At 47.8% G+C, this 13,772-nt stretch overlaps 1 protein-coding gene across 1 annotated transcript in view; it reads left to right on the top strand.

Annotated features, from left to right (window-relative positions):
- The first annotated feature begins 2,465 nt into the window (after positions 1-2,465).
- Positions 2,466-13,772, top strand: part of LOC111156718 (ataxin 1) — a 393,814-nt gene continuing 382,507 nt past the window's right edge. The window contains exons 1-3 of the mRNA XM_022517762.1: positions 2,466-2,829; positions 7,397-7,446; positions 8,148-8,262. The gene's annotated coding sequence lies outside the window, so the exon portion shown is untranslated. The remainder of the gene's footprint in view (positions 2,830-7,396; positions 7,447-8,147; positions 8,263-13,772) is intronic.

Here is a 13,772-nt window from a genome sequence, read left to right as displayed (position 1 = left end):
GCAGCCGCAAGACACTGTTTCTCTCCCTCTGCCCCCCCTTCCCCACGCAACCCCAGATCCATTTACACTTTACAGTAAGTGGCTATTTTTTTTCTCCTCTGATTCTCTCTTCCCCCTCCCCCATCCCCTTCGCCCCTTATTTAGATTAAAATTTGCCCCTGCCCCCGCTCTCCAGAGAGGGGCAAAAGCAACAACCAGCAAACAAACCCCAAACCCCAGTCGCCGGCACAGAAAACAGCTGGAAGAGGAGCGAAGGAAATCGACGCGTCGTGTTGTGTTGTGTGTGTGTGTGTGTGTGTGTGTGTGTGTGTGTATGTGTGTGTACATACAACCTTCTCCCGCTCCAGCCTCCCGGGCCGACACCCCCGCTCGGGGCGCAGGGACTGACTGCAGGGGGCTGCCGGGCGGGTGGGCGCCCGCCAGGCGAGGGGGCGCGCCCGGGCTGGGGGTGCGGGCGCGGGCGCGGGCGGGGAGAGCGGCGGCGGCGCCCCGCTCCGGCGGCTGCCGGTCCGGCCGCGAGTGCGGAGAGCCGCGTCCCCCTCCCTCGAGGTGGCGTAGGGGTAGCGGCGGCGGCGGCGGCGGCGGCGGCGGCAGCGGCCGGGGTCGCGCGCTGCCCTCTCCTCCCGCCGCCCCCTCCTCAGCCCTCTCCCCACGGAGGGCGGCGGAGCGAGTGGGTCTGGAGGAGGGCCGGGCTTCCCCGCGGGTGGCCGCCCGGCCTCCGAGCCCGGGGCGGGGGTCTCCCCGCCCGGGGCGGGGGTCTCCCCGCGGAGGCCGGCCTCGCCGGGTGTGCGGCTGCGGGCCGGGACTTTGCGCGCGGCCGGGTGCCGGGCGGTGGGAGCGCGGCGGGCGCGGAGGGGTGGGCGCGGGGGGGAGCCGACGCGCGGGTGCCGGCGGCGCGGCTGGAGCGGCGGCAGCGGCCCTGCTGTAGCCGCCGCCGCCACTGCCGCCCTGTTGGTGCGGCCGCTTCCTGATCATGTGCAGCCGCCGCCGCCCGGAGCCGGCAGCCCGCGAGCGCCCCAGCCCGGGCCGGCGCCCCCGCCAGCGGCCGCGGCAGGAGCGGAGGAGCGGCGGCGGGCGCTGCCCTGCCGGCGCGGGGAGTGAGCGGCTGCGCGGCTGCTGGGAGGGTGAATGAAGCCAGGAGGAGGGGAAGGAGGAGGCGGCGGCGGCGGAGGAGGCGCTGCGGGGACTGGGATGCGCCCTGGAGCCCCGCGGCTCGTTCACTCTGGGCCGGGCCGGAGACTCCGCCACTCCCGCGGCCGCCGCCGCCGCCTCCTACGTGGTTCCAGCGCTGCGAGCAGGCCGGTCCCGCAGGGGGCAGGGAAGGGGCCGGCCGGGCGGAGCGAGAGGTGAGGCGGCGGCGGAGCGCGGCGTGAGTGTGAGTGAGTGCGTGCGCGTGTGAGTGCTTGTGTGTGTGTGAGTGTGTGTGTGTGTGTGTGTGTGTGCGCGGGGGGGGCGGCGAGGGCCGTCGCGCTGGGGAGCGGCCCCTCGGTGGCCACTTGGCTGACTCTGCGGCGCCCCGACCCCTCCCCAGCCCCCCGCCCTCGGGCCGCCTTCTTAAACTCCCGGGCTTGTGCTTTCATTTTATTTCCGACCACGTAGGGGGCTGACTGGAAGCGGTGGAACAATTCAGGTTTTCTGGGGAGATTGAGCAAGGACCTTAGTGGGGGGTGGAAGTAGGGTGGTGGTGGAGATCTTGCCAGAAAACAACAACCAAAAAAAAAAAAAAAAAAAAAATCAGTTTCCAAGGACCGTGGGGTTCGGTTCAACCCTGTGGCTGTTCTGTTTTGTTTTGCTTTCCTAGTATATAATCCTGCAGATAAGAGGGTAATATAAATACTTCGGGAGATTGGGAAATTGCTGAAGAGTAGTAAGGGCAAAAAAAAAAAAAAAAAAAAAAAGCCAGTCGGAAGCTGGTTATATAATGCGAGATGTGGCTAACGAGAACGGCAAGCTATTTTTATTTTGTTTACCGTATGCTGTGCAGTAGGGACTCCTCCAAACTGGTTCTGTCCCCAAAGAGATTCTTAGCTTCCCTGCGAGATCCACAGGATACAATTAGTAAAATTGGAAGACCCTAGTACACCCACAGAATAAAAACTACCGCCTTAGAGTGGCCTGCTCCCTGCACACCCCTTCGTGCATGCAGGGAAATGTGTATATGCAAATAAGCTCTCCTTTGGCAATCTAGTAGTCCCATCTCAATGACATTTGTGTTTTGTAATGCAGGCTGTTCTTAATATTTAAACATTGTGGGTACATATCGCACAGAGCAGTGGGTAGTTACTTGATGGTTATTTTTAGGCATAGCTAGTTACTTTTCCAACCCTGTTAGGGAAGCCACTTCTCTTTGGGTTTCTCAGGAGTCCTGCAGTTCCTAGAAGCGCGCCCCTCCCCCCCAGCCTTAGCCCACCCTGGGGTTTATTAGTAGTGGGGTACTTGGGTTTTTTTTTGTTTTGGTTTGGTTTTGGTTTTTTGTTTGTTTGTTTGTTTTTTGGTGGAATGAAGCCTAACCACCAATCCCGCACATGAACTCCTGGAAAGGGGTTGTACCCTAACAGCTAATGCTGTGGCATTTAATCTCCTCCGACTGTCCTACGACTGTGTGCGCCTCAGTCAATATTTTAGAAGCTCCGCAGACAAATGGGCTTGGGGGCTGCCTTCTGGGTACAGCTGAGGGCGAAGGGCTCCCCGGAGCCTCCTGGCCGCCCATGTTTCTCTTCCTACAGATCCGTGTCAGGGGTGTAGGTTTTCCCTGCACTTACTCTGCGGATCACTCCTGTAATTAGATCAGGCTGCCATGGCAACAGACAGTGTGCCTCGTCCATTCAGGTGGGTTTGTCTCTAGTGCCTGGACCACTCCAAGTGTTTCATGCACGGTGTTTGCGCCGTTCCAGTGGAGGACAGACTTCACTCCCTCAGTTGTGGCGTCTTTCAGTCATTTGGCTGGGAGACACCGAATGAGACCTCGAAGCCACTCAACTTTTGTAAAGGAGACCCACAAGCTGGTCTTGCTGGGTGCGGTATGTGAGCGCCTCTCCCACACAGTGAAAGGGGCCTGGTAGGCCTGCTGATGTTGATTGTGAACAGACCAACAAGTATTTGGTACTTGTTAGAAACCTTTCAGAGCTTACTCAAGCCACATTTCTTTTGCAGTCTGGTGCCTTTGGCCTTGTGGGTACTTAACCCCTTCAAGGGGGAGAGCACCCGTCCCTTAGAACCTATGGTGTCTGTGGCCAAGGACCGGGATTCTAAAGGGTTGACTCGGTGGAAGTTGTTTATTTAGGAATGATCTCTCCGTTGTCACATTTCACAACTTCACCGTGACAATAGCCGCTCTAATACCAAAAAATGGGACTGACTGGAGAGGCCATTCTGAATGGGTATGTGTTTAATTTGGACTTCTTGGCCATCCTTAGTCTTCACATCTGTAAATTCCAAGCTTCTTCTCTCAGGTGAGAGATGATAGAGGCCTAGAGCTTGGGGGCGGACGATGGGTGATGCTTTTACACAGGAAGCAACTTGCACTGTGATATATAATTTAATGAGCATTCAATAATTTAGAGAACAGCCACTCTCCTCTTTGCATTAGGGCACCCCCTCATTAGGTTCACCAGACAACGAAAAATAATAATCCTGTTGCCGAAAAATAAAAAGGAAAGAAAAGTAAGTAGCTTTGGTGGCTGAAGCTTTTGGGGCACAGGCGAGCCACCTGGGGTGGGGAGGTATTTTAATAATCTTCATATAGGAAAGAGAAAGTGATTGAGAATAATGATGTCTTGATTTGGTCGTGATCCTGCCAGAGTCTGTTTCAGTTTTCAGTTTTATAGCCCCATAGCTAAATTGGTAAGTCCTTTTTTTGGCCTTGGAGCTAAGATTTGTTCTCCGCAGGGGGGGGGTTACAACTTTCTACCATTTAGCAAGTTTATGTGGTTGCTAACTTGATTGTGGCCTGTTCAGATCAAGTGCTTCTATGGTTAAAACAAGCTATCTACCCCCACCCCCAGGATGTAAATAGATGGGAAGCAAGGATGTGGAGTAAAGCACAGAAGTTTAAGTTTTACACACTTTGGAGGTCCTGGATTATATTTTGCAATATGCAGAAAATCTCTTGCAGTAAAACGTGAATGTGTATTTTTGAATGCAAAAATAAGTATGAAAATGTACTTGATGGGGGACTGTGAAAGTCAGTATTTTCCTCTCTAGATTTCGTTTTAAGAGGGTTTGGTTCACAGAAGTGATACTTTGTGGGGAAAATTATAACTAGGCTCCAGGGCCTCTGAATTGTCTTTTAGTCTTAGGGATGCAAGAAAAACTCTTAGCCGTCAGATTCTATGTCAAGTGCCTGTCGAAGGCCTTACATTTCATTGTCTGTGAGTCCTGGGAAAGGCCAGCCCTGAGAGATTATTAAAACATTAGTAAACACATTTCTATGACTCCTGTGTTTGTTGTCATTACAGAGTTTAAGGACTCACATTCCTTTTGTGTAATATGCCTTTATTTATTTTTTCCATTCTGAAATGTCAAGAGGAGTTTACTTGTGCACTTACCTTGAGTGACAGTTTCTGATGACTAACACGTCGTAACAGCAGCTCATTTTGTTTCCTATTAGAAGTTAGTTGATAAATATATTTTATTAAAAGCCAAAAATTCGTGGAGGAGTGAATGTTAATTCTTCCAAATATAGCTGTGAGCAGGTTACCCATAGTTTCAACTCCGAAAACTGAAATAGTTGCATATTAACGTGACCCGTAGGAGACAGAGTGGACACCGTTTTTAGGGTGGACATAAATAATTTGATTTCCATTGCTTTTTATTTTCAGAGTTTATTCAGTAATTTGAAAGGTTGGCTTCTGTGAGAGCTTTAGACATGGACAGGCTTAACTGCTTCAAAGAACAGATTTAGTTCCGGTCATACTTCCAAGGTTATCAGAAGCAAGCCCTCCTTATTTTGTAAAAGCATCGAGAATAATACATTGTAGAAATCTCAGTAGAGATAATCATTTCTGTCCCAGGGTGTTCCATACAGGACTGCCCATTTTTAAGAATGAATCTTGCAGTCCTCAATTATGCTGTTCAAATTTTGGTTTCATTGAATTCAGTTTAATAAAATACTCACTCAACATGTCTTTAAGGGATGATATAATAATGAGCATACTGAATGCTGTTTTAGAGAATATTTTTAAATGTTGGCTGAGAGCGTTGTAATTGGATCAAGGTTCTGAAAAAATATATATACATGCTTAAAATTGTAGGAGTGATAAAAAGATTTAGGTAAATCATCTCTATTTGTGGAGACCGTTTTAAAAATCTTTTTTCCTGCTTCATAATTTATGTATTTTTGTCTTGATCGGTGTAGTAATATATTTTGTCATCCTTATACATAGGAGCTTTCGGGCTAGCACGCTATAAATGTTTGTAATGCATGTTACCATCCTGAATGTAACGAAACCTGTTTAGAATTATTACAGACAAAAAAGCGACAAGCATTATGTTTTCCTTGATATGGGTGATGTTAGCAGAAACGTTTCATTGATTTTTCTATAACTTTTAATGCATACCATTTGTGGAGTAATGAAAATGCAGTGGTAATTGTCATAATGTAAACAAAAATGGTATCCCACCTGAAAATGACTTTTCAGAAAATTCACTGGAGAGTAATCAGAATTTGAGACTTAAGGGGGCAGAGGTTGCCCTAATTATGCTGTTTTGATTCAGGCTCAGAGGAACTCCTTATTCCACTTAGGGGCTCTTTAGCACGACACATTTTGAGGGAGTTATTTAGCAAAAGTTTTAGTGATAATTGTCTTAGCTGCTAACCTATAAGCAATTTATCTCCTCACATGCGAAGAAAATGTATTCTTCTGTCACTGTGTATGGCAAATTGTCTTTTATTGCACCCTTAGATTTGGCCTACCCTCCCCGAATTATCTATATTATTTACTGTATTTATTCATCTATTATTTTCTCCTTACCACCCCATTAGTATTGTTTAGGCCATCTATCTTGGTAATCTTCCTCTATAAATGGAATTGCATTATATAGTTCTTCTATGCTTTTAAAATAGTAAGTATTCTGTGTTTAGTGCAAATGTTGTAGGAAATGTTCTATAGGCTAGTATTGGTTGTTTTTTGTTGTTGTTTTGTTTTTTTGTTTTTTGTTTTTTAGTAATTTGTCTGTATGTTCTTGCAATGGATCCTCTCTACCTTGCTTTTGTTCTTGTGTTTCTTCCCTCTGATGGAACAGCAAGTTACATGAACTCTCTTAATTCCTGTAACTGGTGTAGCAACACAAATACTTTTGAAATAAGTAGGCATGCCAGTGTGAGAGTAAATTAATATTTTACAGCATTCGCATCGTGCTTGGCTGTCCTGTGCACTTTGGCAGAGTAGGAGGAGACTGTAATCTGGACTCTATAAAAACTTATCTGCCAGGTGATATGCAAATAGGACTGTGTGCACACACACATACACCAGCAAACACTCCACTGTTAGCTCATAAAACAAGTGCCGTCCGCCAGTCCACGGTACCCACACCTTGTTCAGAAATGATCATCCTGTACGTTGATGCTGTGTGCGAAGTTGCTAGTAGAAACAAGGAAACAGTGACTGCGGAAGGGCAGATAGAATTCCGTGAGCCTCTCTTTAACTTGGCCACCACTGACTTTTCTAACTCACCAAGCTTCCACAAGGAGAGAGCCTCAGTGCAGTCCTCCCAGAGCTTCCAAGACGGTGTAGTCTAGGACAGCTTCCCTGTGTTCTCTGGAATCACAGATTACATGTGGAGAAGCCAGCAATTCAAAAACTTCCTTCTTTTGCCTATCAGTCCCCAGCATATAGTAGATGCTTAAGGAAATACTTGCTGAACGGATTCGCGAGAAGTAAGGAGGCTTTGGCTACTGTTTGTTACTTTGAAAAGTGTTGGAAAGCGATCGAAATTATTTTCCTTTCCAGCTGGGCTGTGCTCTTAAAAATAGTGAGTGTATATGGTTGAAAATAATCATGACTATGGAGATGTGCTGCCATGTACCCAGGGATAATTGGCTCACTTACCTGTTTACAGATTATTCACATTGGAGATCGTTTTCATAACTCCAGAATAGTTTCTTTCTGACATCCAGCATAATCCTGGGCCTCCGCCTTCCTACTGTTACCTGGCGTGGGCTTAGGAAACCCAAACTAAATTTAAAATCAGCCCAAACAAATATACACACCAGCTCCAGTAATCAAAGACTGCCTAGCAATGACTAGTTGGGGGGTTAGTTTATAACTGTGCTTTCTGATTCTTTCTGTCTCATGTGGGCAGTTGGGAATGACCAGTATCTAAAAATATTATTTTAATAGGGCTGAGAACTCTGCTAGCAGATCAAGTCTTCAACTTCTTCCATTTCTGTGCATAGGTCTTTACCTCACAAAAACTACTACGAGCACCAAGCTCCCTGATGGAAAGGTATATGGAAGATTCATTCATTCTCCTTTCATCCGTTCGCACATTCACTCATTCATTATACAGTGGATGATTTTTCCTCAACCGTTTGCAAGGCATTGTGGCACAATGCACGTGAAATAGACATGCATTCAAAGAAGCAATAATTTAAAATCCAGTGGCAAGTCCAGTGAACATGTGCATACTTTCACAGTTTATTCTGCATTTGATACATTTTTCTATCCCATTCGACCGCTATGCTAATAACTGTGCTTTTTTTTTTTTCTTTCTTTTTTTTGGTGATTGTTCCTGAAGTTGCATGTTGATAGTAATACATGACATGTGAAAATTAGACTTTGGCTCAATTCCTATTCAATCCATGCCCATTTCACCTGATCTCCCTGTGATTACCAGCATGTGTTTATCAGATGATCGGTTAGAATCATTAGGGAAAAGAATGACAGTCCCTGGCTCAAATAGGGAGGTCAAGCTCTTCTTTTGATTGAAGGGAGGACCTTTTTTGTGGTGGTCTCCCTCTGAGCCCTGTGGACTTGAACCAGGCTGTAATTCTCATAAGACAAAATGTACAATTTGATGTCCTTCAAGTTTAGATTTCCGTATCCTTAAGGTTGGGGTTCTTTTTGGAAGCTGTTTGTCCTGATTTTCATTTTGGATTTTTTCTTCTCCCCCTCCCCCCACCTCGTCCACCGCCTTGACCCCTGCAGAAGCCCCGAGCAGCAAGTCGCCAGGGTGGTCCGTTCAAGCCTGGGATTCCTGTGTCATCCTCGCAAGGCGGACCCCTCCCCCACGGCCACTCCAGGGAAGTGCGTCACATATCAGGTGAGACTTTGGCTATGCTTGTCTGGTTTCCATCCGAGGATCCAGCCTGACCCGGAAAATCACCTCGTGCCCACGCTTTCGCGTGGCGTGAGTGGACCATTCGCTGCCACCACCTTTGCAGACTGCATTCTGAGGGAGATTTAGAAATTGCCAAGAGCATTTAAAAAAACAAAACAAAACAAAACAAAACCCAACTTGGCTTGAAGTGTCTCTCTTTTTGGCTTAATTGAGAAGAAAGTGGTTCATGAAGAAGTCTGCGTTTGACCTGGTGACGATTGGTGTTTGCTTGTTAGACTTGAGCCTGACCGTCTTCGTTGTCCCCTTTTCCTTAATGTGATGAGACCGTTTTGCTGCCAAACTGTGACCGTAAGTGACAGTTTTCGTGTCTTAGGTTTCTGTCGTAGCGTGCTTCAAGTGTAGGGAGACAGAGGCCTGTCTGTTCAGTGGCAACTGGTCTTTGTCGAATCTTGAATTTCTTGGTGTCTGTTTGGATTTTACAACTTCCTGATTGCCTCACGTACAGTAAATTTTTCTGGCCTGGAGAGTTTTGCCGACGGAGAGTGTGTGCGGTGTTGATGACTCATGGCTCTGTACTGAGGGAGGGCAAGAGGATCCTGCCTGCATGAAATCGGGAGACATGGAAGTTAAAAGTTGGGGCGAGAGGGCTTGGGAGCACGGGTGTAGGCAGCCAAAGGGGATTGTGAAATAGATTCCCCTCTTGCTGTTTACTTTGGGAGCAGTCCTGCTGGGACCTGTGGAAATGGACTCCTTCAGAGGTTCCCAAGCTTGGCTGGGCAACAGAATCACCTGGAAAGCTTAAAAAGAGAAAGAGAGAGAGAGAGAGAGGGAGAGCGAGAGAGAGACAGACAGAGAAAGGACTTGGGGCTCCAGCTCCTGAATCAAAATGAACCTTTAGTGATCTCTTGCAATTGCAATTCTGCAATACTGGAATTGTATTATTGTACAAGGGTTTGGAAACTGCTGGATTGGGTGGTCTCTGGGCGGCTCTTCCCAAGTCATGTTCTGTTTCCTTGCTTGGCGAGACACACAGTCTGCTGTTATCACACCTCACGTATAAAATTCTCGGTGTGCAACTCATTTATTGCAGGGTGGCTGTTTGCTTTACCGGAATGTTCCGTCGAAAAACGATTCACCAGCTTTCTTTAAGTAAAGGGCTCCCCTTGTATACCTAAGATGGAGTTTGTAAGTGAACATCTTATTCCCACGGCATCTGAGCTACGAGCACGGGGCTCCGGAAGCAGCCTGTCTGCTTTTAGCCCCTGCAGCTGCCAACATGTCCTGGGGAGTCCTGTTAGCTTTCTGTGCCTCAGTTTCTTGATGAGTAAGGTGGAGATAAGGTTAGAACTTTCTTTGAGGGCTGCTGTGAGAACGGCGTGAAATAGTGTGTGTTTATGGCGAAGGAGAGTACCAGTGTATGGTTTGTGATCTGGGAACATAGGTTATCTTTGTGCTCGTGTAATTTAACCTCTTGACAGGATGATTACCACGTTCTTGCTCTGTGACAGTGGCTCCTGGACCAGACATGACTGGGAGCCAGCAAATACACCTGTACCTTGGTCTTTGGACCGGCCTTATAGACATTTGCAGCTGTGCAAAACAAATGAGCTTTTTATTTATTTTTCTGAATGCTGCGTGAGTCTGTCTCTCTTGCTGAGATAGGGTACATACGTAGTGTTTTTCTCTTGTTGCGAGGTGGGAACCGAGAAGTTGGGTGGACAAATGAAGTTATTTGTGGTCTGAGTAAAAAGAAACAAAAACCGGAGTGACTCAAGCTCAAATTTAATGATTCAGGAAGGGTAGCCGGCGAAGTCCTGCTTGGGGGATGGGGCGGGGGTGGGGGCAGGAAGGGATCCCGAACATTATATCCTTGAGAAATATGGACCTGAATCCTTGACATTTTATGGCCAGTGGGTCAGGGAGGTGTCATTTAAAAGGAAATAGAGTAACCCCACAGTTACATGTCAAGGTGAGCTTCTTAAGGTCTACAAGTGTCAGCTGACTGGCCAGGGGCGAGACGCCTCCCCACCACTGCTCTGTCTCCTGGGGGTGTTACCATTTCATAGGCTGGGCAGAAAATCCTCACGTTGAAGTTTTTGGGGCACTTGTTTCATTGCATACGTGGTGAATACACATGCACCTTTTTTTTTTTTCCCCACCTGTGGTGTTTAAAAGAGAATTTCATTGTGAAAACACAAGCAACGAAAGATCCTATCTTATGGCCAATAGGTGCAGCCTACCGAGAAGACACTGAGGTTTTTATAGTATATTGGGCAAGTCTGAGTGTCTTATGAATACGTATTGTATTACCGGCAAAGTAGTGCCGAGTCACCTTGAATTCTAAGCCGCTGACATTTTCTGTGACTGCATTTAAAGGAAGCGTGTGAGCATTATCTAAACATTTTGCAGAAGTAATGGCCTCCTTAGAGCACTCACAATTGATGGTTAAACGTGAGCAGGGAAATAGTATCGTTCGTGCTGTACTCTGTTAGGTTCATTAAGGTGTTTTTTTTCTTTTTTAATTAAAACGTAGGTTGCAAGTATTTCTGGTTCTACTTATTTCATAAATACGGTAGGGCTCTAGCAAAGTTTCGACCTAACTTGCTCCCAGGCACCATCTATGTAAAGAAATGATTCATTCATTTATTCACTGTGTCTTTTTTGAACTACTACATGGTGCTGTGGGAATGCCAGTGAGTAAGAGCTTCCAAAGGAGCTTGCATTCTTCACGGTCAGGTAGGGGAAAGAAGAAATGTCCAGAAAGAGCTAATACAAAGCAGAATGGGGTGCGTTGTCCTTACTGGGGTAAATTCTGACACTGAAGGAATTTGGAATGACGCTGAGTGGGATGGTGAGGAAAGACTTGGAGGAGGAGGGATCATCTGAGTTCAGCTCTGAAGGCTGGTTAGCATTTCTGTGGGAAGAGATGGATGGAGCCTGGAAGACCGTGTAAGTGGCTGGGACACAACCAGCGAACGTGGGATGTAACCCCACAAAGCCATTTTGGCTGGAGCACAGGTGCTGGTGGGCACCTGAGTTGTAGATGGGGTGGGAGATACAGTTGCTGAGAGGTCTGAGCTTAAAAAGAGACCTTAAAAGGGGTCTTTGCACTTGAGCTGTGGGTTTGCCCAAAGTTTGCCAGACGGGGGGCGGGAAATGACTGTATTTCAGGGCTGACATCAGTGGGCGTGGAGTACCTGGAGGGAAGGTGAGCAGCCGTGGAGAGGAGCTGGGACATTGGCACAGCGCAGCCTTTGTGTGCTTGGTCTGGGGAGACCGAGGGGCAGGGGAGGCTGGTGCCAGGCTGAAAGGGTGGCTGGGCGGGTGAGCGGGTCTTCTCCCTGGAAGCTCAGCGCCAAACTACAGCTCAATGAAATCACGTTGAAACCTTTCTTCCTTTAAGACCTTAAAAAAAAGAAAGAAAGAAAGAAAGAAACCTGAGCTAATTTTAGCTACATCTAATATGTGTGTGTATGAAAATGAATGCCACTTTTGAAATTCAGTGTGCGTGGTATCTCTTTCCATTTCAACAAATGATTCCTCTATTTTCCACTAAACAGTTTTATTAAGATTTTCAGTGAGGCCCTGTACATATTAACAACAGTTCCAGCGTTTCCTTTGATCTTTTCCGCCGCCGATTTCTTCATCTCCCGTGATAGGCGTAAATCACCTTGTGCCATCCACTTGACCCTGGGGCAGTTGTTCATTTCGGGCAATTTGTTTTCTGTCCTTGGATAGAACGCATGAATATGGGTGTGTTTTGTAACTTTAAAGGCTTTCCTGGAGGCTTTTCATGGAATCTTTTGAATGTGACATACATACAACTCACACATGCGAGGCGTGGCTTTCTGGGCAATTTGGCTTCTTGTTTATACTTCATTAGTGAGCCTTGACTCTAGGATGAAAAGAGGCTGAGAGACATGGCTCAAAGTGAAGGGGAAGGCTGGAAATTACCTGGTTGTATGTCTCTTGGTGGGCAGTCTGCTTTAGTATATAAGTAGAGAAAATTTGCAGATTATTGAAGATTTTTTTTTTCTTTTTTGGACCTGGGTTATTCAGATGGCTTGCTTTTATTCCCCAAAATAGCTCAGAATGAGGCATTGACTTCCCCACCTTCCATAAAAGATGAGAAGGTGAGGACAGGAGCCAGAAGGATGGAGAAAACACCTCCAGGGGCAGATCATTCTGTCTGCACATATTCACCATGCATCTTCCGGTGAGAGGCATCGTGCTAGCTAGGCCCTAACGGATTTATAGAGCCCGTCAGTCATTCACACTCACTGTGTATTAACTCATTTAATCCTTACTGAAGTCCTTGGAGGTAGGCACTCTCAGTACCCACTCGGCAGAGGGAAACTGAGGCACAGAGAGAAAAAGTAACCTGCACTGAGGGAAACTGAGGCACAGAGAGGAAAAGTAACCTGCCCCAGGTTGATCAGCGGTTCAGTGGGGGGAGTCCTGCTCGGCTCCCATTCTGGAGCCAGGCGTTGTCTCTCCAGCCCGGAGCCCTGTCCGTGAGAAGCTTACAGTTGAGTGGAGAAGACTGGGCGTGTCTGGGAGTCATGGTTAAAGCGTCCCGGTAGACATGCAGCATCCTCGGGGAGGTCCAGATCGGGGAGGGGCTCCTGGACGCTGGGCCTTCCGTCTGGGTGCTCGGCCATCTGCTCGGAGTTGCACACAGGCTGTGCTTGAGGTGTCATCTTCCCTCCCCTCACTCTTCCTCATGCCGCCCTGAGATTTCAATAATTATTAATTGAAGAAAGTGATGACAGTGGCAGTATGCTTATCGGTGTTCCCCAGGATTGGCTTCAGTTGGGCTCCAAACGCCATTGGGCATCATGAGTCCCAGGGAGACGATGAACTTTTGACTCTCTCGAGAGCTTCCCTGGGTCATTGCTCAGCTGGCAAGATTTGGCAGATGATACAGCCTCCTCACAGCTCCAGTTTGCTAGGTGGTGGGGCTGGCAGCGGATGCCAGTCCCAAGAACAAAGCGTGCCGGGAAACGGGGGCACACTTGGGTTGGGGTGGCTGTTGGGAAGCCTGGGTCTCCCGTCCCCTCCCGTGCCCTCCCCTGCCCCCCGCCAGGTCTCTCATTTTCTCTCCTCCTCTGGACCAGTTGATGAATCTTTAACTGACTCACGTCAGACAGATAGAGAAAGGATAAAGATCACTTCTCTCTTAGGCTGCTTTGGGGAGACTAGTCTGTCTTTCTTAGGTTGAATGAAAATCACAGGATTGAAAAAAAAAAATGCCCCGAGAGGCACCGTCTCTCACTTTGTAGACACGGAGAACACGGGAGGACTTGGGTTTTACTATCCATGCACTAGCCTGGCAGTCCCAGCCTCCATCCCAGCTGTAATCATATGTGATGCATTTTTATTTACAGATTAGGAGGCTCTGACTCTGACATATGAGTAACCGGGAAGCTCCTCCCTCTAGCAGTCGTGTGTCATCTGCTTCAGAGAACTAATTGCTTGGCAATTCCCCTTTG

Source organism: Enhydra lutris, unplaced genomic scaffold (assembly GCF_002288905.1).
Source record: "Enhydra lutris kenyoni isolate GAN:26980312 unplaced genomic scaffold, ASM228890v2 scaffoldscaffold48, whole genome shotgun sequence".
In the NCBI taxonomy this organism is placed as follows: domain Eukaryota; kingdom Metazoa; phylum Chordata; class Mammalia; order Carnivora; family Mustelidae; genus Enhydra; species Enhydra lutris.
Note: the sequence above shows the minus strand (reverse complement) of the source record. Positions and strands in the feature narration are given on the sequence as shown.